Raw genomic sequence first — 22,754 nt, forward strand, 5'->3', positions numbered from 1 at the left:
GTAGTGGTTTCAAAGGGCTTATATAGTTGTTCAGAATGGTGATACACCTTATCAGAAATTGATTGTGATGGTTTATTTTTATGCTCTTGGCTCATTAAACAACTCCTGTCAAAAATTGTATTTGGTTTTGTACTTTGTCAGTGCATTATACAGTAATTACATTCATTCATGTGTAAGTAACCAACTGTCTACTATAATTAATTGGCTATTATTATCTTTATTACATTAAGATAGGCTGTTGTAACATCCCCACTCTATAGTAGCAGTGATGTTACATTACTATTCCTTTTCTCTCCAACTCCATTTCTCGAATATTCTTCCTATCAGTCAGCCATTGTTAGAAGATATATTTAGTTAGTTAATTTAGTCCACATTTAATTCAAAGTCATGGGTTATGAGACAGAAAATGAAGGCTATAATTGACAGCACATAATTACATATCAGATACGAATTATTTATAGTTGCAGTTCTTCTACCTTCAAAAAACTTCAATGACATATTGAGTGAGAAAACTTCTGTATGCTGTAACTCATAATAAATTGCTTCACACTGCAGATGTGTTACATTGATGTGGGTGAGTGACCCTCTGGTGGAGGCAGTGGGTTGGTACAGAAGATATAGGCAGGTAGTGTTGACAAATAATTTACTGACTTCTAGGTTGGACAGGCGTAGATACAGTGTCCACAGAAGAGAGGCTGCAGTGGGGTCGCCAACCCAGATTGGGCAAGCAGGCAGAGCGGCATCAGTTTCGTCATTTTATTCAGTACATCATGCGACCTCAGTGATGGAAGGCAGTGGCTGAGTGTTGGACCTGGGACCAGTGATTCAGCAGGCACTGGCTGCCCCCTGTGGCTGGAGATAAGATGACATTTGCTCAGCACCTAACCCATCCAGAATGCAACTGGACACTACAGGAGGTCCTGACGAGATGATGGATGGATGTTGGCAGAAGCAAACACACAGCAGACACACATTCGAAGTTCAGCTGTATCAACATTCTCAACTAGTCCAGACAGGCAGCTTTCATACACACCCTAGCAGCACTTGTTGCAGCTGGGGTAACATATGTGGACCATCAAAATATCTCAAAATGCCAGTCATTACCCCAGTGCCCAGTTTGTGATTGCAGAGCCTCCGCATGGCACAAGTGCTGAACTCAGTGGTGTCTGCAAGTGACTTGATTCCGGCAGCAGACCCCACTTGTGACTACGTCACTACACTCATCTTCCTGGAGTAATCTAGCCCACTGAATGTTTGTGTAGCTAAAGTGTGGCTGCATGAAGGAGCTGTTTCTACTGTTCATATTTTGCAGGACACTAGTTCGGAGTAAAAGTTCCAAGTTAGCTACTGTATGTATGTACTCTTTGTTCCATTATTTATATGTATGCTGTTTTCGCTGTTTCACCTTCTTGGACTCAGACACTCTGTGTTTCGTCTCTCTGCATCGTCCCACTTCAGTTCAATGATACTTGAGTCATTTCTTTGCTTATGTTGATGTTCCCAGTACAGGCTTGCGGGCCAAAGAGTGGTAAGGGTCGGCTTTGGGCTACCCTACACTTAAGGCAAAAATAAGCAACCATTAAGATGATGAATGTAACCAAAGTGGTTCTTCCAATTGTGATAAGCTTTTGCTGATGCTTAATATGATACTTGTTTACACAGAAGGAGCTGGCAGTAAACAAAATAGCATTTCAGGGGACTCTCCAAACTTATACAACCATGTGCTACTCGGTAGCTGCAGCTTCACATTACAGAGTTCATTTCAGTTACTTGGTAAGGCCTGTGGTATCATACAACAAACTTCTTAGTCTTCCCTTTTGGTACATGGGCATTAGTCAGCAAAACCCACTGTCTGATGTTATACTTGGGTAGCTTGGGTTTTTTTTTCGGTGCACCCTCTTTTCACTCCAAAGCCTTTGAATTCATCTTGTAAAACTGGTGCCATGTACCCTTCACTCTCGTAGAAAATTTCCACTCCACATGAGTATAAATCTTCTCCAGGGCTCATTTTACACTACTCAAAAGGGAATGACATCTTTTGCCCCCAAAAAAAAATCTTGTGTGATGATAACCCCATTCTGTCGTGTACCTTCGAATTATAGGTTGCTACCACATACAGTAGTAGAGCAGCCCAGTCACTATGGTAACTATTTACATAATGTACCCTCTCTATTCTCCCACTGGCTTGCTGATGTAGTGCACTAATCTGCAGCTTCTTTTTTTGTAAAAGCCAACACAACTGCTTTATCGGATTGGGCATAAATTTAGTGCCCCGATCTGTTATGATCATCTCTGGAATCTCAGAATTTAAAGTCCAGTGGTTAACCATTGCATGAACAATTATTTCCCGTTATTGGTTCATTACCACAATCATGGACAGAAATCATGAAAAGTGAGACCGAGCGAGGTGGCGCAGTGGTTAGCACACTGGACTCGCACTCGGGAGGACGACGGTTCAATCCCGTCTCCAGCCATCCTGATTTAGGTTTTCCGTGATTTCCCTAAATCATTTCAGGCAAAAGCCGGGATGGTTCCTTTGAAAGGGCACGGTCGATTTCCTTCCCCATCCTTCCCTAGTCTGAGCTTGCGCTCCGTCTCTAATGACCTCGTTGTCGACGGGACGTTAAAACACACTAACCATGAAAAGTGATCGATTATAGTCTGCGCACATAAATTTCCTGCCGGTATGTGTCAGCCTTTACAATGGCGTCTGTTGTTGACTAAATTCAGCTCTCTGCATCCATGCTGTACTGTTTTTGATGTACTGTAACACATCTTGTTTCTGGGTTTTTCTCCAAAAAATTCTCTGCAACGCTTCATTCTGTAGCTTATCAGTCTCCATACTCTGCTAAGATAGGGTCATGGGCTTGCCTTAACATTTCATTTTGTAAACATGTTTGTATGGTTATACACCCTTGTTTGTTTGTATAATACTTCATCATTAGCCTTGAACTGAGATTGCTTCACAGATTGTTGACATTTCCAGTCAGCAGCCTGAGTCTTTTGCCACTTGTCCACGGCTATAATAATATGATCTACGACTCATATCTTGCGACACAACCCATCTGCATTACTCTGGTTCTTCCCCGGACGATCTATGACCTCAAAATCAAACTTGCTCAATTATAAAAACCACTGTGGCAAGCATATAGATGGATCCTTAAGGCCCAAAAGCAGTTTCAGTGCTGCGTGATCTGTTGTAACTTTAAGATGCCAACCATATGGAAATAAGTGACTGCATCTCTTTTTCAGTAATTGGGTAGTTTTTCTCAGTCTTATTTAGCTGTTGAGAAGCAATAGGTATCAGGAGCTTTGCCCTGTCAATTTCCTGACTAAGGATGCACCCCGAGGCATGGTTGCTCGAATCACATTGTAATATAAATTCTTTCTCATAATCCAGGAAGGTGAGAATGGGTCCAGGGGTCAGCAAATCTTTGAATCATACTGGAGCTTCTTGGCACTTCAGAGTCTGTAGAAACTTCACCTGCTTCTTCAGCAAATGTGTCAGGAATCTTGCTAGTTTGGCATAAATTTTCTGTAATAATTAGTTAAGTCTAGGTAGGACTGTAACTCTTTTACTGCTGTAGGTGTTTGGAATTCCAACAGTTTGCACAAGCTGTGGGTTGGTTCACACTCCATCCCAGACGACTATATGGCCCACGTAGCAAACTTCTTTTAGCACAAAATATCACTTTACTTAACTAGGTGTTATTCATAACTGACTAAAGACGTAATGTCATTGTACCACATGTTCCTCGATGTCCTTAGAAAACAATATATCTTTCAGGAACACAGAGCACTGTTTCAGTTTCAGACCACGTAGTACTCTGTACAGCAGGCACTGGAATGTTGCCGGCACATTCTTCAATCTGAATGGCATTCGCTGTTACTAGGGATCATAAGTGCTATCTTGGGTCGATCCTTTGGGGCTATCTCTGTCTGATATGGTACCCCTGTGCAACATTATGGTTGTAAAGTAATGGCACTACCCAAGGTTATCTAGTGTTTCCCTGAATTAAGGTGTGGGATACGTGTCTTCAGTTGTCTACTGATATAAATACCTGTAATTACAACAAAATCTGTAAGCCTTACTCCTGTCTGGACCCTTTTTAGGTACAATTACTGTTGTTGCTATGGACTGGCACTCTCTTCTGTAATCCCATCCTGGAGCTGTTGGTCAATAAATTCCTCTGCCACTGGTTGTAAATGTTGTGGAATTCGGTATGGTTTTCTATACTCTGGTGGTTCATTCCTAGTGGGAATCCTATGTTGCAGTAGCAGTGTAACTGGCAATGGCCCAGGAAGGTTAAACAATCCACATATTCTTCTAATAATCTTTCCATCTTCTTCCTGTCATGTTCTTCCAAGTGCGATATATTTTCCTGCAGTGCAGGTAAGATAACAGCTGTCTCAGCTTCAAATATTTTTTGCTGAAGTCTGTATCTAACACTTCCTTTTCCAAAGCCTCCATGTTAGCTATCAGTGCACCTCATGATAGCTCCACTTTTAGTGAACTGAAATTGTCCATGCTGATGGGCTCTACCCAACTGCCATCAACATCTTGTATGTAGGATAACTTCAGCAAATAATAAACTGTGCCTTACCAGTTTTTCATTTTCTGTCAAGGGCTCTACTACACACAGAACATTAACTGCCATGTCCTCTCCTACATCCAACTAGACTATCTTTTCTTTACCTCTCAGTATTATATCCCACGAGTCTAGCCTAAGAACACAGTTTAGCCGACCTCCTCTGTGCCTGGTGTATGCTGTGCATTTGCTCATTTCTTGCAGCAGTAGAACCAAGATGGAACAACACCCAATCAGCTCCATTGTACACTGTTGTAGGTCAACTTTGACATGATGTCCAGTCAGAAAATCTAGCTAAAGTATGATGTTGTTGCTTAAGTGTATACTAGGGAGAATTTCCACAGTAGCCCAGAAGTTTTCCTCGCGCCCCCGCCCCCTCCCCGCCCCTCCCCCCCCCTCCCCCCCCCCCCCCTCCCCCGCCCTCCTCCCACACTCAGAATCCTATTGCTGCTGCACTGAGTGAACGAATAATACCCTCACCATACAACCTGCACTGAGGTGGATTCAAATTCTTTTCCTTAAGTACACCCTGACTGACTGTGGCTACATGTGATCACATATCCAGCAAAAATTTGCACACTCTTCTGCCTACAAAGCCGGTTAGACAACAGTCCACCACTGCTTCCACACAGGAATACCTCGTGCTAACATTCACTGGTAACTTCACGCAGTGGCTGCAATGTTACCTCCTTCATTTAAAGCTTGGGTGTGTAATCTATCCTGCAACTCTCACCCTTGTGTTAGAGTATCTCAGAATTGGCAAAATGTTCAGAGTATCCAACCTGTCTGCAATTCTGTAAATTGCAACTTCTTACAGTAGTGTTGGATGTAACCTAGCTGACCACATCTATCACACACTGTCTCCGTATTAACAGCCACTTTCCTCTCACTATACTTTGTCACTTCATCAATCTCTGCTAATGCTGCTACAGCCATTGCAGCCTTGTTTGATGTTTGAGGGAGCTCTTTGCTCTGCCTCCAGCAGAACTGCCTTACTGGTGTTGTTATCTTTTGTCAGTTCATATGTATTAATGTTTATCTGTCTTATGCGATCTATGAAGCTCTCCACAGGTTCTTGTTGTATCTGAGTTGTCACACTAAGTTGTTCTTGATAATATCTAAAAGTGTTCTTTCTTCTATAATATTGCACTAGTCCATCCTGCAAATTCTGGGAGGATCGGGCATTTCACAACCCTTTGTGACACATCACATATAAGCAAAAGTCAGTGGATGCTCCGTTGTTCAAAACTGAGATTTCTTTTGTTACAAATCAAGCTTGCCACCATGTGTGACCTTTTGAAACGGTTTTGTCAAAAGTGGATATTTGCATCTATTACAGGGTGTCAAAAACTACACTCCTGGAAATTGAAATAAGAACACCGTGAATTCATTGTCCCAGGAAGGGGAAACTTTATTGACACATTCCTGGGGTCAGATACATCACATGATCACACTGACAGAACCACAGGCACATAGACACGGGCAGCAGAGCATGCACAATGTCGGCACTAGTACAGTGTATATCCACCTTTCGCAGCAATGCAGGTTGCTATTCTCCCATGGAGACGATCGTAGAGATGCTGGATGTAGTCCTGTGGAACGGTTTGCCATGCCATTTCCACCTGGCGCCTCAGTTGGACCAGCGTTCGTGCTGGACGTGCAGACCGCGTGAGACGACGCTTCATCCAGTCCCAAACATGCTCAATGGGGGACAGATCCGGAGATCTTGCTGGCCAGGGTAGTTGACTTACACCTTATAGAGCACGTTGGGTGGCACGGGATACATGCGGACGTGCATTGTCCTGTTGGAACAGCAAGTTCCCTTGCCGGTCTAGGAATGGTAGAACGATGGGTTCGATGACGGTTTGGATGTACCGTGCACTATTCAGTGTCCCCTCGACGATCACCAGTGGTGTACGGCCAGTGTAGGAGATCGCTCCCCACACCATGATGCCCGGTGTTGGCCCTGTGTGCCTCGGTCGTATGCAGTCCTGATTGTGGCGCTCACCTGCACGGCGCCAAACACGCATACGACCATCATTGGCACCAAGGCAGAAGTGACTCTCATCGCTGAAGATGACACGTCTCCATTCGTCCCTCCATTCACGCCTGTCGCGACACCACTGGAGGCGGGCTGCACGATGTTGGGGCGTGAGCGGAAGACGGCCTAACGGTGTGCGGGACCATAGCCCAGCTTCATGGAGACGGTTGCGAATGGTCCTCGCCGATACCCCAGGAGCAACAGTGTCCCTAATTTGCTAGGAAGTGGCGGTGCGGTCCCCTACGGCACTGCGTAGGATCCTACGGTCTTGGCGTGCATCCGTGCGTCGCTGCGGTCCGGTCCCAGGTCGATGGGCACGTGCACCTTCTGCCGATCACTGGCGACAACATCGATGTACTGTGGAGACCTCACGCCCCACGTGTTGAGCAATTCGGTGGTACGTCCACCCGGCCTCCCGCATGCCCACTATATGCCCTCGCTCAAAGTCCGTCAACTGCACATACGGTTCACGTCCACGCTGTCGCGGCATGCTACCAGTGTTCAAGACTGCGATGGAGCTCCGTATGCCACGGCAAACTGGCTGACACTGACGGCGGCGGTGCACAAATGCTGCGCAGCTAGCGCCATTCGACAGCCAACACCGCGGTTCCTGGTGTGTCCGCTGTGCCGTGCGTGTGATCATTGCTTGTACAGCCCTCTCGCAGTGTCTGGAGCAAGTATGGTGGGTCTGACACACCGGTGTCAATGTGTTCTTTTTTCCATTTCCAGGAGTGTATTAGCTTTTGCAAAACTGTGTTTGTTGTTTGCCAGTTAAAGCAAAAGTCAATAAATGCAATTTGTGCTTTGCTTCTGACAGACCTTATGGGAGAATAACAATGTAGGACATCATTATCAATGATAATTTGGGAGAGCTTTCTGCAAAAAGAGAACATAAACTGTAGGCAAGCACTTGCTGCCAGAACCAACAATAGAAGTAAGTAAGTGTTCTGCACAGTAACATTAACTCCTGGTTTTAACTCAGTTCGAGCTAGCTTTTCCAGGAAGTAGGAACATCAAGAAAGAAACAAAAAAGAATAATACTTTTTTGATACAGTCCAGAATAAGCGGAAAGAATGGCCAGGCAGTTCCTATATGTGCTGAAACATTTCAGGCAATATCAGGAGCACCCAAGCAAAAGGAACAATGTTTGTTAGTAATTAATTCTTTTTCTTCAAACACATGTTGCACAAACTTCATGCAAAAGTGTTCTGTGAAATAATGAAATATGAAAATCCAAATGTGCATAAGGTATGTTTTATATACTGTACAACAAAATCAGCCAATACAGAGTTCTCCATGGTTAAAGTAACCTGTTCAACAGAGGTTTGTCTATACAGTTGACGTGGTATGATTTATTCCTGAGCATAGGCAAAGGAAATGATTGCTTTTTATCCTTAGCTTAAAACAGAAGGACCAAAAAGGTGCAACCAAGCAGCCTCTGCTCTGTTGGATTTTCTCAGTGACATTGAGGCTTCCCAACCAGAAAATCATCCACGTGAATATTCATTTATTTTGTGACTCCTGTACCCATCAAAATAAAAAGTACAGTAATTCTGTTCACACTAATGGCCTTCATGGAATAAAGCAGAAAATGTAATAAGCTGATACATTATTTCCCTTTTCGTGGCCACAGCTATATTCATGACAATGTGTTTGGTACAGTGGGTAAAGACTACTGGAAAAAGTAAGATATTCTCCCACTGACTGAATACTATAAAGGGCTGGATCAACATGACACTGCCAAGATACTAAATGAAGGTTGGAAAGCAACGGATCTCAAGTTCAGTGCACTAATAGCCCTACAATCTGAGATGCCTTTCAAAATAACTGCTCAGTGAGTGATGGCTTATGAAAAAGTCTAATAAGGAGGCATTTTTGTCAGTATCAGATACTTACAATGGAAATCCTGTAGAGGTTGAGGTATGGAAATCCAGAAAGTGCAGCCAGGATGCCAGGAAAGCAGTCACCTTGGGGGAATAAAACATGACCAACAAGGATAAGAAAAATTATATCTTATAATGCATTGTAATGTACCAGAAGAAAGTCTTTCCAAAAATCTAATATTTGCCAGAGAAACATGTTGGTCATTTTTTAGCCCTCCTGTCATCAAATTATTGCTGCCTCTTCACTGCATATGAACTATGCAAAGCCACATTGTTTTCCTCTTCAACCCGTATTTGCTCTGCTATGAGGTGCTATCCAAAATTTTTGGGACTGGTGCTGCCACTTGTTGAAAACCTTACCTTTGGACTAATGGTCACCATCACCCTCTAAGTACGAGGGTCACTCCAAAAGAAACGCACACTATTTTTGTAAAAATACAGTTTTCATTCTGCATGTGTGAAAGTTTTACAGTGTGTAGATACATCCTTCCCACTTGTTTTCAAACTTAGTTCAATCAGTTCCCTTGAGTGGTGCCATCACAGCATGTCTTAAAGATGGCTGCTACACTTCACGTTCGTTAGAAGTAACGTGCTGTCATAGAATTCCTGTGCTGTGAAAACGAGACTGTGGGAAACATCTGCAAGATGTTGAAAAAGGTGTGTGGAGATGCTACTGTCGATCACAGTACAGTTAGTCAGTGGGCAAGCAGGTTACGTGATGAAAGCGGGCACGGCAATATTGAGGATTGTCCTCGCAGATCATGTACTGCAGAGAGTTAACGAATTGGTGATTGCTGACAGATGCATCACAGTGAACGAATTGTCATGTTACATTGGGATAGGGGAAGGAAGTGTATGCAGAATACTGCAAGTGTTGGCATTAAAAAAGGTTTGTGCCAGCTGGGTTCCCAGGATGTTGACAGCGGCTCACAAAGAAACAAGAAAAACGGTATGCAGTGAACTTTTGTAACACTACGAGAATGGTGGAGATGAATTTCTTGGAAGAATGGTGACAGGTGATGAAACATGGCTCCATCATTTTCACCAGAGACGAATGGGCAATCAATGGAGTGGCATCATGCAAATTCACCCAAGAAAAAAAAATTCAAAACCACACGTTAGTTATGGCCACGGTGTTTTTCAATTCCGAAAGACTCTTGCTCGTGGACATCATGCCAAGTGGAACCACCATAAATTCTGATGCATATGTGACGACACTGAAGAAACTTCAAACTTGACTGAGTCGTGTTCGACCACATAGGCAAAAGCAGAATGTTTTGCTGTTGCACGATAATGCACGGCCACATGTCAGTCAAAACGCCATGGAAGCGATCACAAAACTCAGATGGACAACACTGAAACACCCGCTTTACAGTGCTGACCTGGCTTCATGTGACTATCATCTATTTGGGAAACTGAAAAGACCCTCTTCATGGAACAAGGTTTGAAGATGATGACTCCTTTGTGCACGCTGCCAAACAGTGGCTCCGCGTGTATATACTGGTCCCAGCATATGTACCACTGGTCAAACGTTTTCTGCAAGTCCTGTTCTTTGAGGGTGTTTATCAGCACCAGCGATGCTTCTTGAATTCTCTCTAGAGTGTCAAAAAACCGACGGCCTTTCAACTTGAGTTTCAGTTTTGGGACTAGCACGAAGTCACAAGGTGCCAAATCTGGTGTGTGCGGTGGGTGGGGTACAACCGCCATCCCTCCCTCCCCCCCCCCCCCCCCCCCCAAAAAAAAAAAAGGTCCTGGTGAGCAAGGACATGTGACAGGGCATGTTGTCATGATGCAGCAGCCAGTTCCCTTGACGTCAAAGTTCGGCACATCGTCGCCGCACGTTTTCAAGGAGCCGTCTCAAAAAGTCGCAGTTCTACATGGTATTCACTGTTTGGTCGGGTGGGATGAATTCTTTGTGCACAATTCCCTTGGTATCAAAGAAAATGATGATCATACTTTTCACTTTGCTCTCCACCTGTCTCTCTCTTTTGGGTCTTGGAGAGCCCGGGCTCTTCCACTGGGATGATTGTTGCTTTGTCTCTGGGTCATAACCCTAAATCCAGCTCTCGTCGCTGGTGATAACCCATGACAAGAAGGTTGGATCATCAGATGCGGTCTGATGAAGGTCTATGCACACTTCAACACACTGTGCCTTCTGATCGGCAATAAAGATCCTTGGCACAAATTTTGTGGTGATACAATGCATGCCCAATTCATCAGTCAACATTCGTTGACATGTCCCATAATCAATACCCACTTCATCTGCAAGGTCTTGAATGGTTCGATGTCGATCTGCACAAACCAGTTGTTGAAGTTTGGCACCGGGCCTTCCAGTGTGAGCATCATCTTCAGCGTCTGTACGGCCAGCCCTGAACTGAGCATGCCACTCAAACACACGCGTACGGCTCATGCTCTGTCCCCCAAACACTTGTTGAATCATTGAAAGGGTCTCCGTAGCACTTTTCCCGAGATTCGCACAGAATTTGATACACACGCACTGTTCTGTTCGTGGATCAATCGTAAAATCACCACACACCAAACACAGAGTATTGCAGAAATCACTGTGGACACGCAACATGTCCTCCCAGCTGAATGCCACTCCACACACTGACTCATCAGATATGCAGCACTCGCCACCTAGTGGTACAAAGATCTACTACTCCTGCTTTCCAGATGGCAGCACCAGCCCCAAAAATTTTGGATTCCACCTCGTATATCTGCATGCTCTGCTCCCACTCGAAATATGCGAGCTGCTAAAATTCACATATCATCAGAGGTAGCCCCGATTTTCCAATTCAGACATGGTTGACTCGTATCAATTACACAAAAAACAACAAATGACTTGTGGACAAAATACAACAATGAAGAGGACCCTTAAATATACTACTAACATAAAACTTCATACTGTAACATAATCATTTTGTCTGCATGGATGGTCATGCTTACTCTTCACATGCTTCACAACAAAAAGCCATACTTCTTGCCTACAACATGATACATTGCCTGTTCCAAATGGAGCATACACATTTCTTGCAATTTTCAGAACAGCACCTTAGTTCATTTTCCGCTCCCTGAATGGATATATACAACTAAACATCTGGCAAAAAAATCTACTGCATGTTGATGCAGCGAGTTATCAATGCCAACAGAGAGGCAGCAGCAACCATTTGTAACACCAAAATATAGGGCTTGAGACATGCCCCTATGGTGGTGGGTAAATTAGGCTGCTTGTTGTCAGAATGAAGTAAATTATCCCACCAGTATGTGGGCTGCAGTGGTGATGGTGCCTGGAGTCGAGCAGCAGACCGTCAGTAAAACCTACCTGGTTAAGAAAATGTTTTGTTTATGACAGTTACAGAGGCAGATTCATAGCTGGAGAGGAAGTCTGTGGCCTCTGAGATGTAGTTGGCCATTGCCACTGGAGCATGCCGGTGTCAACGGTTGTCCACCAGGAAGGAGACATATTCTGGTGTCATTGTAGCTGGTGGCGCATCATTGACAACAGAAGGCAGCCCTGGATGCTTGGCTGCTCCCATAGCATACAACACACCAGATCAGGCAGAGCTAAACTCTGGCTTCCGGTATGACTGAAGACAAAAGCGTGCGCCCACATTTGGGCACCCTGGACAATAACAATGTAGGCCCACATGGGCCAGTAGACAGCCCTGGTGTAGCTGGTCAGCTAGATGGTCAGGCTCAAACCCACTGCTCGCTGCTGTGAATCATTTTATTTGAAAGGAATTACAAGATTACACTACTAACTGTTGCAGAACAGAAGTGATGAGTGTCACCTATGTCACACAGGGATTGCCGGAAAAAAGTTCCTGTAAAATATTGATAAAGAGTGAAATTCGTTTCTTGTTGTGGTTGCTCATCAGTGTTCCCAGGAGATGTTATGTTGAAGTCGTGTTGGGGTTCATCAGTTGCGTGTGTTGTCTGCCTAACACAGTTAAGACTTCAAAGTCAAAATGCTATACAAGTGAGTGCAATGCTTATTGTAAATTAAGTAAACAAATTAAAAATAATCTCTGAAGTGTGGATACCTGTATTGCAGTGGAGGTACCAGCACAGTGGGACAACAAATTAGATGTGCAAGTAACTGACTTTTTTTTTTAGTTAAGGGTCATCTGGTCAGGATTGGGAGGGTACCTCATACCTAATGAGGAACATGCTTTTTAAGCATTACAGGCTTTTGTAATCTGCACAACACGCAGATGCAAAGTAACTGAGTGCAAGTTAAGGGTCATCTGGTCAGGATTGGGAGGGTACCTCATACCTAATGAGGAACATGCTTTTTAAGCATTACAGGCTTTTGTAATCTGCACAACACGCAGATGCAAAGTAACTGAGTGCAAGACTCACAAAATAAGACGATTAATCAAGCAATCAAAGCTGCACAGCAAATCCTGCAAATTGTAAGCTGCTCAAATAATGGACACCACTAACTGCAAAATGAAAAACTTACTTATAACTCAGCAAATGTGCACCACAACACACAAGTCATCACCGAATACAAATGGTAGAGATGGTAAGAGAAAAGCTGTTGCCATCACAAGAGGCCCAGACGGCTTCCCCATGGCAAGTCCTGAAGCAGAGTCTGCTCTCCATGCAGCTCTCGACTTTATAAAAAATTCAACTTTGAGGGGCAGACCTCCAGCCACTGCCACAGTGACCAGCGAGAATTTTGCTTTCTTTTCCGGAATACAGAGGAACCCTACACAAATTTCTCATTCTTGGCTCACTGAAAGCATTTTAATATGTAGAAGGTTGGTAATGATTCCTACCCAAGTTCCACTCGATCAAGCCCTTCACACCAAAACACAGTGCTGGACAAGATACACATGGTTGCATAACCAGATTTTGGAGGAAAGGCAGCAAGCTTTCTCACGCTCTGCTAGCAGCACTGTTTTGTCTTATTCTGTGATCTGTGTACAGAAAAGTGAATTCATAATGCATTGCTGTTCTCTGGGGGCTTGTCAGCAACTGCCTCCTTTCACCGTGCATTTGTGAGGGATCTCCTGAGGTTAAACCAGACCAGTTCATACTCCCACTTCCCATCAGGACAAACTGAAACCTTTCTCCAGCGCTAGCAAGCCTTGTGCCTTCCTCAAATATAGCAATATGTGACTGCAATGTCACAAACATAAATGATTAAAGGAAGACTAAAGAAAGTGTGAGTGAACAACAAGAGACAAGAAAAACTACAGATGAGTTACACAAAGTGGCGGCAATCAGTGTAATAAATAGTACAAGGCAGGAGGAGACATACCGAAAAAAGTTTCAGAAAGTATATAGTAGAATTATGAAACACATGAAACTGGTGTAATATTTTACAGTATTTATTATTTTACAAAATTATTCAGCTGTTATGCCATTGTGAAGTACTTGTTGATAGTGCAATAACCAAAAACTGGTTTCCTGAATAATAAATATTGTAGAGTATTACACCAGTGCCATGTGTTTTTTTCATTCGTAATGTATGAAACGCTCTACAAAGGACCGACTTTTGCGTAATAGAATTTGAAAATTTTGAATAGGTAAGAAACTATGTGATAATTGGCTCCGATGTTTGATACATTTTAAAATTGGTGGGGATCATATCATCATCTCTAACATTCAGAGTAGGTTAAGCACCTGCTGTGGACTTCTCCTTGCATTACAGTCTTTGACTTAGAGTATCAGTGTTGCTCCTGCATGATTTCCAATACGTTATCACAGCAGTCTTTTGTTCTTCCTAGGAACCCATCAAAGAACTTATTTTTCCCTTCTGCCATCACTTCACCTGGCATCCATGTCCTAGTCCTGTACATTTCATTTTCGTTACTGTCATAATCATACCTTCCCCTCCAATTTTTCATCCGGTCCTATTATTTATTTTGATGTCTCTCTATCAAGCATTTCTCAATTGCATGATCTTAAGCTTTTGCAGGGAATCAGCTGTTTGTATTGCACTCAGGTCCCCGGCCAGGTGCAGTTATGTACATAATACGAATATAATAGAGGGAAACATTCCACGTGGGAAAAATATATCTAAAAACAAAGATGATGTGACTTACCGAACGAAAGCGGTGGCAGTTCGATAGACACACAAACTAACACAAACATACACACAAAATTCAAGCTTTCGCAACAAACTGTTGCCTCATCAGGAAAGAGTGAAGGAGAGGGAAAGACGAAAGGATATGGGTTTTAAGGGAGAGGGTAAGGAGTCATTCCAATCCCGGGAGTGGAAAGACTTACCTTGGGGGAAAAAAGGACGGGTATACACTCGCGCGCACACACACACATATCCATCCACACATATACAGACACAAATATGTCTGCTTGTGTCTGTATATGTGTGGATGGATATGTGTGTGTGTGCGCGAGTGTATACCCGTCCTTTTTTCCCCCAAGGTAAGTCTTTCCACTCCCGGGATTGGAATGACTCCTTACCCTCTCCCTTAAAACCCACATCCTTTCGTCTTTCCCTCTCCTTCCCTCTTTCCTGATGAGGCAACAGTTTGTTGCGAAAGCTTGAATTTTGTGTGTATGTTTGTGTTAGTTTGTGTGTCTATCGACCTGCCACCACTTTCGTTCGGTAAGTCACATCATCTTTGTTTTTAGTTATATGTACATAATACGATATTTGAAAGCACACCTGGCCGCCATCTTCAGGTGACACATGTAGAACGAGCATCTCCACTACACCGTGCCTCCTTTATACTTTTATTACTCTCGACACCTTCCCTCTCTGTCCGGTTGCATGCTGTGTCAGATGGCGAGGCTGGGGGATGTGACCACCAAATACTGGATGCAAACTCCTGTCCCTCAGTGCTTCTGCCACATCAGTCATGCGCAGAAGTCACTTTCGGCCAGTGTGCCTTCATTTGGCTGAGCTCTGGATCACATGCTTTACTGAGAGAGAATCTGTTGCCCACACATATTTCAATAGCCTCCTTTAGAACACAGCCCCAAAAAGACAGTCTGTCTTACCCTTCTGTTTGTTCATATTATATTGACCAGTTTATGGAACCTCGCGTCATGCGTCCTGTGGACCAGTACTGGAGGCATGGAGATACAAATCAGTGTCGGTGGCTTTCCTGCACACAGTGACCCACAGTGCCATCTGCTTTGTGAACAAAAGCAGCAGAATCTTGGCGCATTGTAACATTAAAAGCATTTCCAGTCCACCTCCAGAAATGCATGCACTACTAGGTGCGGTGAAAGTTGACTTGGAGTTCCATGAACTGGGTGTCTGCTGTATGCCATACAAATGCGGTAAAGCATTCATTGGGCAGACAATCCAAGAAAGGTGCAAGGAAGCCAGGACACATTGAATATTAAAAAAAAAAAAAAAATCTGTGATTCCATAACATGGCACAGCCACATGGTTCTCAGTTAAATATGAACAAACAGAAGTAATAAGACAGACCTCCTCCCTTTTGGGACTATGTTCTAAAGGAATATTAAAATACCGGTGCCCAATGGCTTGATCAAGAGAGACAGTGGCTTCATTTCACTCTCAGTAAAGTGTGACGCCCAGCATTCAGCCAGCTTAAGTCCCAATGTCAACCAAGAGTAACTTTCATGCCCAATGGTGGCAGCAATAGCACTAATAAATCGGAGTTGACACGCAGCATTTGGCTGTCGCAACCCTCTGCTACCCACCCGACACTATGTGGGACCGAGTAGCGAGGGAAAGAGTGAGGGATGAAAGAGTGTAAAGGAGGTACGATGTAGTGAAGCCACTCACTCTACAGTATCACTAAAGATGATGCTGAGGTATGCTGTCGAAACATTGTGTTGTGTGAATGACTCCACCCGGCTGAACACACAATAGTAGTAGAAACATATCTCAATTTTTTATTGGAATTCTCATTTTTTGAATGATTATCCTCTTGGAAAGCCCATGTCTCACCAGCATAAGTAAAAACTTGTATTACATACAGTATTTGTAATTTTTTGTTTCAGACTGATTGGAACCTTGGGTTTGAAAACTGTAGTTAATCAAAACCATTCCAGGCCAATTTCATTCTACTGTTGTCATTTATCCACATGTCTTCAGCTGCTCTAGTTATAAATTTGAAGATAGAATGGAGCTTCAAATTTTAGCATGGAGTTAAAGGAAGCACTACAGCCAGTATGAAATCATCAGAATCAATTAGGAAATACTTTCCCCGTCTGCTCAATTACAGTGCCTGAATACTTAATTATAATTGCTGGCTACAAAATCTAAGCAAACAAAGGGATTGCTAGTAACTCATTGGAGCATGTGAATATTGGAAAACACAGTATACAATAACATTGAGGTATGTTTGCCACTCCGGACAAAATACTTAACACTTCGAGGTCAAGCCACTTAGAAAAATTTCAGGCCCATAAAACCAGCCTTTTATGCCATTATTTGAAATATTACCGGCATATGCATTTGATATATCTTAAAGGGTAATGCACACTAATAAAGACCAAACTTGCTGTTTATATGTCACATTTGTTTTAGTTCTGTGGTTGATTACAAATTTTACATTAATGATGACAAAATGTAATTGACTCAGTTGTTATGAAATGGCAGAAGTCCGGAAACAATATTTTAAGAAATTTGTAGAAAACTATTTTTATCCTTAAATTACAAAATTTATGAAGTCCTAGGAATCTTCCTCCACTGATGTGCCACATTACATCTACATCCTCAAATCATCAGTTTTTATTCTCATTGTCTTCCAGTTTATTTTATTTTATCTCAGACTCGTGAGCTTTTCAAACTAAATTAAAATAAATAATAGGACAACAATAACATCTTGAGATAATGCGTTGACAGACACATATTACAAATGGTATTTCATAATTATTAAAGTACATGGTGATTCAAAAAGAATACCACAACTTTAGGAATTTAAAATTCTGCAACGACTAAAGGCAGAGCTAAGCACTATCTGTCGGCGAATAAAGGGAGCTATAAAGTTTCATTTAGTTGTACATTTGTTCGCTTGAGGTGCTGTTGACTAGGCGTCAGCGTCAGTTGATGCTAAGATGGCGACCGCTCAACAGAAAGCTTTTTGTGTTATTGAGTACGGCAGGAGTGAATTGACGACAGTTGTTCAGCGTGCATTTCGAACGAAGTATGGTGTTAAACCTCCTGATAGGTGGTGTATTAAACGTTGGTATAAACAGTTTATAGAGAATGGGTGTTTGTGCAAAGGGAAAAGTTCTGGACGTCCGAGAATGAGTGATGAAAATGTAGCACGCATCCAGCAAGCATTTGTTCGCAGCCCAGGAAAATCGACTCGCAGAGCTAGCAGAGAGCTGCAAATCAGCAGGATGGAGCGCCACCACATTGGCACTTATCTGTCCGTAACTACCTGAACGTCAACTACCCGAGGTGATGGATCGGCCGCCAGGCAGCCCGTGACAGAGCACTTCATCACTGGCCTCCAAGAAGCCCTGATCTTACCCCCTGCGATTTTTTCTTATGGGGGTATGTTAAGGATATGGTGTTTCGGCCACCTCTCCCAGCCACCATTGATGATTTGAAACGAGAAATAACAGCAGCTATCCAAACTGTTACGCCTGATGTGCTACAGAGAGTATGGAACGAGTTGGAGTATCGGGTTGATATTGCTCGTGTGTCTGGAGGGGGCCATATTGAACATCTCTGAACTTGTTTTTGAGTGAAAAAAAACCTTTTTAAATACTCTTTGTAATGATGTATAACAGAAGGTTATATTATGTTTCTTTCATTAAATACAAATTTTTAAAGTTGTGGTATTCTTTTTGAATAACCCTGTATAATCATTGTTACAACATCTGTAGGTCTCATATATTTTTTATCTTCTTCACCTGTTGTAGGCCAAGTGTAAAAAACAACATAAAAGCTTTTGTTCTTCTGTGGGATGTATCGTTAAAGTTTTTTGCATTATTTAACATAAGCTTGTTTACAGAACATTTCTCGCCTTGTGCTGGGGTGGTTGGCGGTCTGAGTTTTGTTAGGGCTTTAAAAGCCTGAAATAGTTTTGAGTCAATTCAAAGGTGAATGTTCTTTTTCCTAAAACCCCTTGGTTGAGACTGTCATACTCAAACATATTGTGTGTGCTGTGACACATTAAAGTTGGCTTCCGGTGACCTGTCTTTTTCCATTGTTTCTATACTCTGGACATTTGCATTTGAAAAGATCTGGCCACCAGTCTTTAAAGTTTCACAAGCTGCAATATGGTCGCAAATGGAACTGTGACCCGAAAACGTAGATTAAATTTCTTTTGTTTCACGGCTATAGTCACAAACTTGTAGGTCCTCAGATTACCAGTTTCAGTCAGCTATGACCATCTTTAGATCTGTTTTATAAAAACATGTCCTAATACATAGCTCCAGTATATTAGGATATGTTTTTAAAAAACAGATCTGAAGATGGTCATTGCTGACTGAAACCAACAGTCTGAGGACCTACAAGTTTGTGACCATAGATGTGAAACAAAAGAAATGTATTCTAGTCTTTAAAGTTCTTAACAATGTTACCATCAAGACAGTTTATAATGATTGTGTTCTTTTTATTTTAAGTGTAAAGGATAAGTTCAGTATATTCTTTGAACATGTAAACTCTAAAAATTTGTCATAAATTTCTTTTTATTCCACCCAAACATCCTATCACATGATAAGAAAGAGTGCCCTCAGGCAAGAAAATATTGAAATGTAACTCTCTCTCTCTCTCTCCCCCCCCCCCTCCCCCCCCCCCCCCCCCCCCCCCCGAAATATAGCAAGCCCTACTAAAGCGATTAGGTGTTGGACTACTACGTTGTTACAATTTTGTTTTGGACAGCCATGAAAAATAATGTGCATCTCTTTAATAGCTTTCCAAAAACAGTTCCTGGAGGAAAGCATGTCAGAAACTCCAAATCTCATTTGCTCCCCATTTGGCTATTCATTCATGGTATACAAAGAATGAATAATTGCCAGTCTTGAGGTTGTAAAAACAGAAGGTAAAGACAGAGAGTTGCCGTAGGTAAAAGACTTCCTGTACTGGAAAGCAGGGAAGTGGTATATTCTGCATAAAATCCATGCATAAGCCTGTCACATCATCATTTTGGTTGCAGCCTCTATCTTCTTATAGAACTTTTTGGCCTTGCATATATGAACCACTTGCTCAGCAACAGTTGCCCTTTTATCTGACTTTCAAAGAGAACTGTTTTTTAATTTTGTTTTGAGCCTCTCACACTAACCACAAACATCTTCCTGAGGTTGACCAAAGCTGTAATTATAATTTTCATGGAAAAACGTGAATAAAATTCATATTTTTACATCCTCATCAGGATACCTCCAAATGTATGACCTCTAAATTCAAACATTCCTTCAAATACTTAATGTCTCTATTTATATAGTGAGTAACTTTCACCTCAAACAATTCAGTGTGTTCCTTTATCAATAATATTACTTATTACAGCTCTGATTCTGCTTCCCATGCTGTTACGCATTATATCTACTGGAGCTTTCCCTAAAACCAGCAGATCTCTTAATCTTCGAATCCCCTTGTCACTCTTCAGCCCATGAATACAAATAAATGCCTTCTTACATGCCAAAATTCTCTTTCTCTGAACCAGAACATGAATATATTTGAAGTTCTGTTCCCTGCTTTCCAGAATGTCTTTCCTTGGATGTCCACAACTTCAATAAATCTCTATAGATATCCATTTTTATACCCTTGGTCCTGAATTCCTTAAGAATTGCCATGATCTGGGCTCTGTCAATATCATCAGTGGCATCAAAGCATTGAAATTTACAGATACAACAGAAGATAGCAATATTTAGAATAAACAGAGGATGTTGTTATACATGTTTTATGAAATGTGTCTTCAATGTTCAGTTTTTAAATTTGTATTTACTTCCCATTTTCAACTGTTGCAGTTGTGCAGAAATGGGTAGTCTGTGGTTAATGTAACTTCTCCTTCTAACCTGGCCTTCTTTATTATGTTTGGTTTGCATTTATTATCATGCCATATGCCTTTCCTCCTTTCCTCCTGTTCAATGAGGTTTAGGGATTGCAGCCAGATCATCTTGACTTCTAGCCACAATATTTCGGCTGGAAATCACTCACCTGAAGATGGCTGGATGACTGCCAGCCGAAATATCGTGGTAAGAAGTCAAGATGATCCAGCTGCAATCCCAAAACCTCATCAAACATTCAGTATGCCGGGAATGCCTTTCCTTCTGTTATCTTCTTCATTAAAGCCCATGCTCTCTCTTCTGACTAAACTACCATTACTGTTGAAAGATTAGACAACCACCAAACAAGATTATTCTTACAATGTGGTCCCAACAATGGGTGATGGACTCGGTGCTGGTAATATGTGATCATTATTAATGGAAGGAAATAAACTGTAGTCTACTTATGATAAATTTTATACAAAGTTATTGAGAAGATGTATGAAAACATCATGTGAATCCTGGACTGGTGACATTCTCATAACAACTAAGTATTTTGATGACTTTCTTGCCTTTAAAGACAGAAACTCATGACATTTTCATCTCCAGTGCATGTGTCAACAGAAAGAGAACATAAAAATATGGAAACTTCAGTTTGTGTGAAAAGTGGACTCAGTACCTTCCCATAATGACTGTTTCAATAATAGCTCCAAAAAAAGTGAGAGATGAGTTATTGGCTGCTATATGGAAAAGATGAAAGCGTTTTGTCATTCAGAGACGTATAACGCGAATTCTTTACAGACAGATGGAAAAACTGGTAGAAGCTGACCTCGGGGAAGATCAGTTTGGATTCCGTAGAAATATTGGAACATGTGAGGCAATACTGACCCTACGACTTATCTTAGAAGCTAGATTAAGAAAAGGCAAACCTATGTTTCTAGCATTTGTAGACTTAGAGAAAGCTTTTGACAACGTTGACTGGAATACCCTCTTTCAAATTCTAAAGGTGGCAGTAGTAAAATACAGGGAGCGAAAGCCTATTTATAATGTGTACAGAAACCACATGGCGGTTATAAGAGTCCAGGGACATGAAAGGGAAGCAGTGGTTGGGAAGGGAGTGAGGCAGGGTTGTAGCCTCTCCCCGATGTTATTCAATCTCTACATTGAGCAAGCAATAAAGGAAACAAAAGAAAAATTCGGAATAGGTATTAAAATCCATGGAGAAGAAATAAAAACTTTAAGGTTCGCCGATGACGTTTTAATTCTGCCAGAGACAGCAAAGGACTTGGAAGAGCACTTGAACGGAATGGACAGTGTCTTGAAAGGAGGATATAAGATGAACATCAACAAAAGCAAAACGAGAATAATGGACTGTAGTCAAATTAAATCAGGTGATGCTGCGGGAGTTAGATTAGGAAGTGAGACGCTTAAAGAAGTAGTAAAGGAGTTTTGCTATTTGGGGAGCAAAATAACTGATGATGTCGAAGTAGAGAGGATATAAAATGTAGACTGGCAATGGCAAGGAAAGCGCTTCTGAAGAAGAGAAATTTGTTGACATCGAGTATAGATTTAAGTGTCAGGAAGTCTTTTCTGAAAGTATTTGTATGGAGTGTAGCCATGTATGGAAGTGAAACATGGACGGTAAATAGTTTGGACAAGAAGAGAATAGAAGCTTTCGAAATGTGGTGCTACAGAAGAATGCTGAAGATTAGATGGGTATATCACATAACTAATGAGGAGGTACTGAATAGGATTGGGGAGAAGAGGAGTTTGTGGCACAACTTGACCAGAAGAAGGGATCGGTTGGTAGGACATGTTGTGAGGCATCAGGGGATCACCAATTTAGTATTGGAGGGCAGCGTGGAGGGTAAAAATCGTAGGGGGAGACCAAGAGATGAATACACTAAGCAGATTCAGAAGGATGTAGGTTGCAGTAGGTACTGGGAGATGAAGAAGCTTGCACAGGATAGAGTAGCATGGAGTGCTGCATCAAACCAGTCTCAGGACTGAAGACCACAACAACAACGGGACCTGGATAAACTGACTAAACCAGAGGTTGTACAGAGTTTCAGGGACAGCATAAGGGAACAATTGACAGGAATGGGGGAAAGAAATACAGTAGAAGACGAATGGGTAGCTCTGAGGGATGAAGTAGTGAAGGCAGCAGAGGATCAAGTAGGTAAAAAGACGAGGGCTAGTAGAAACCCTTGGGTAACAGAAGAAATATTGAATTTAATTGATGAAAGAAGAAAATACAAAAATGCAGTAAATGAAGCAGGCAAAAAGGAATACAAACGTTTCAAAAATGAGATCGACAGGAAGTGCAAAATGGCTAAGCAGGCATGGCTA

At 42.2% G+C, this 22,754-nt stretch overlaps 1 protein-coding gene across 2 annotated transcripts in view; it reads left to right on the forward strand.

Moving 5' to 3' along the window:
- Nucleotides 1-22,754, forward strand: part of LOC124605577 (CDK2-associated and cullin domain-containing protein 1-like) — a 59,604-nt gene that overhangs the window by 31,878 nt on the left and 4,972 nt on the right. Inside the window, exon 6 of one of the 2 annotated variants that reach the window (XR_006978656.1) lies at nt 16,467-16,804. The exons of the other annotated variant lie outside the window; for it this stretch is intronic. The gene's annotated coding sequence lies outside the window, so the exon portion shown is untranslated. The remainder of the gene's footprint in view (nt 1-16,466; nt 16,805-22,754) is intronic. 2 annotated transcript variants of the gene reach the window in all.

Source organism: Schistocerca americana, chromosome 3, assembly GCF_021461395.2.
Source record: "Schistocerca americana isolate TAMUIC-IGC-003095 chromosome 3, iqSchAmer2.1, whole genome shotgun sequence".
Taxonomy (NCBI): domain Eukaryota; kingdom Metazoa; phylum Arthropoda; class Insecta; order Orthoptera; family Acrididae; genus Schistocerca; species Schistocerca americana.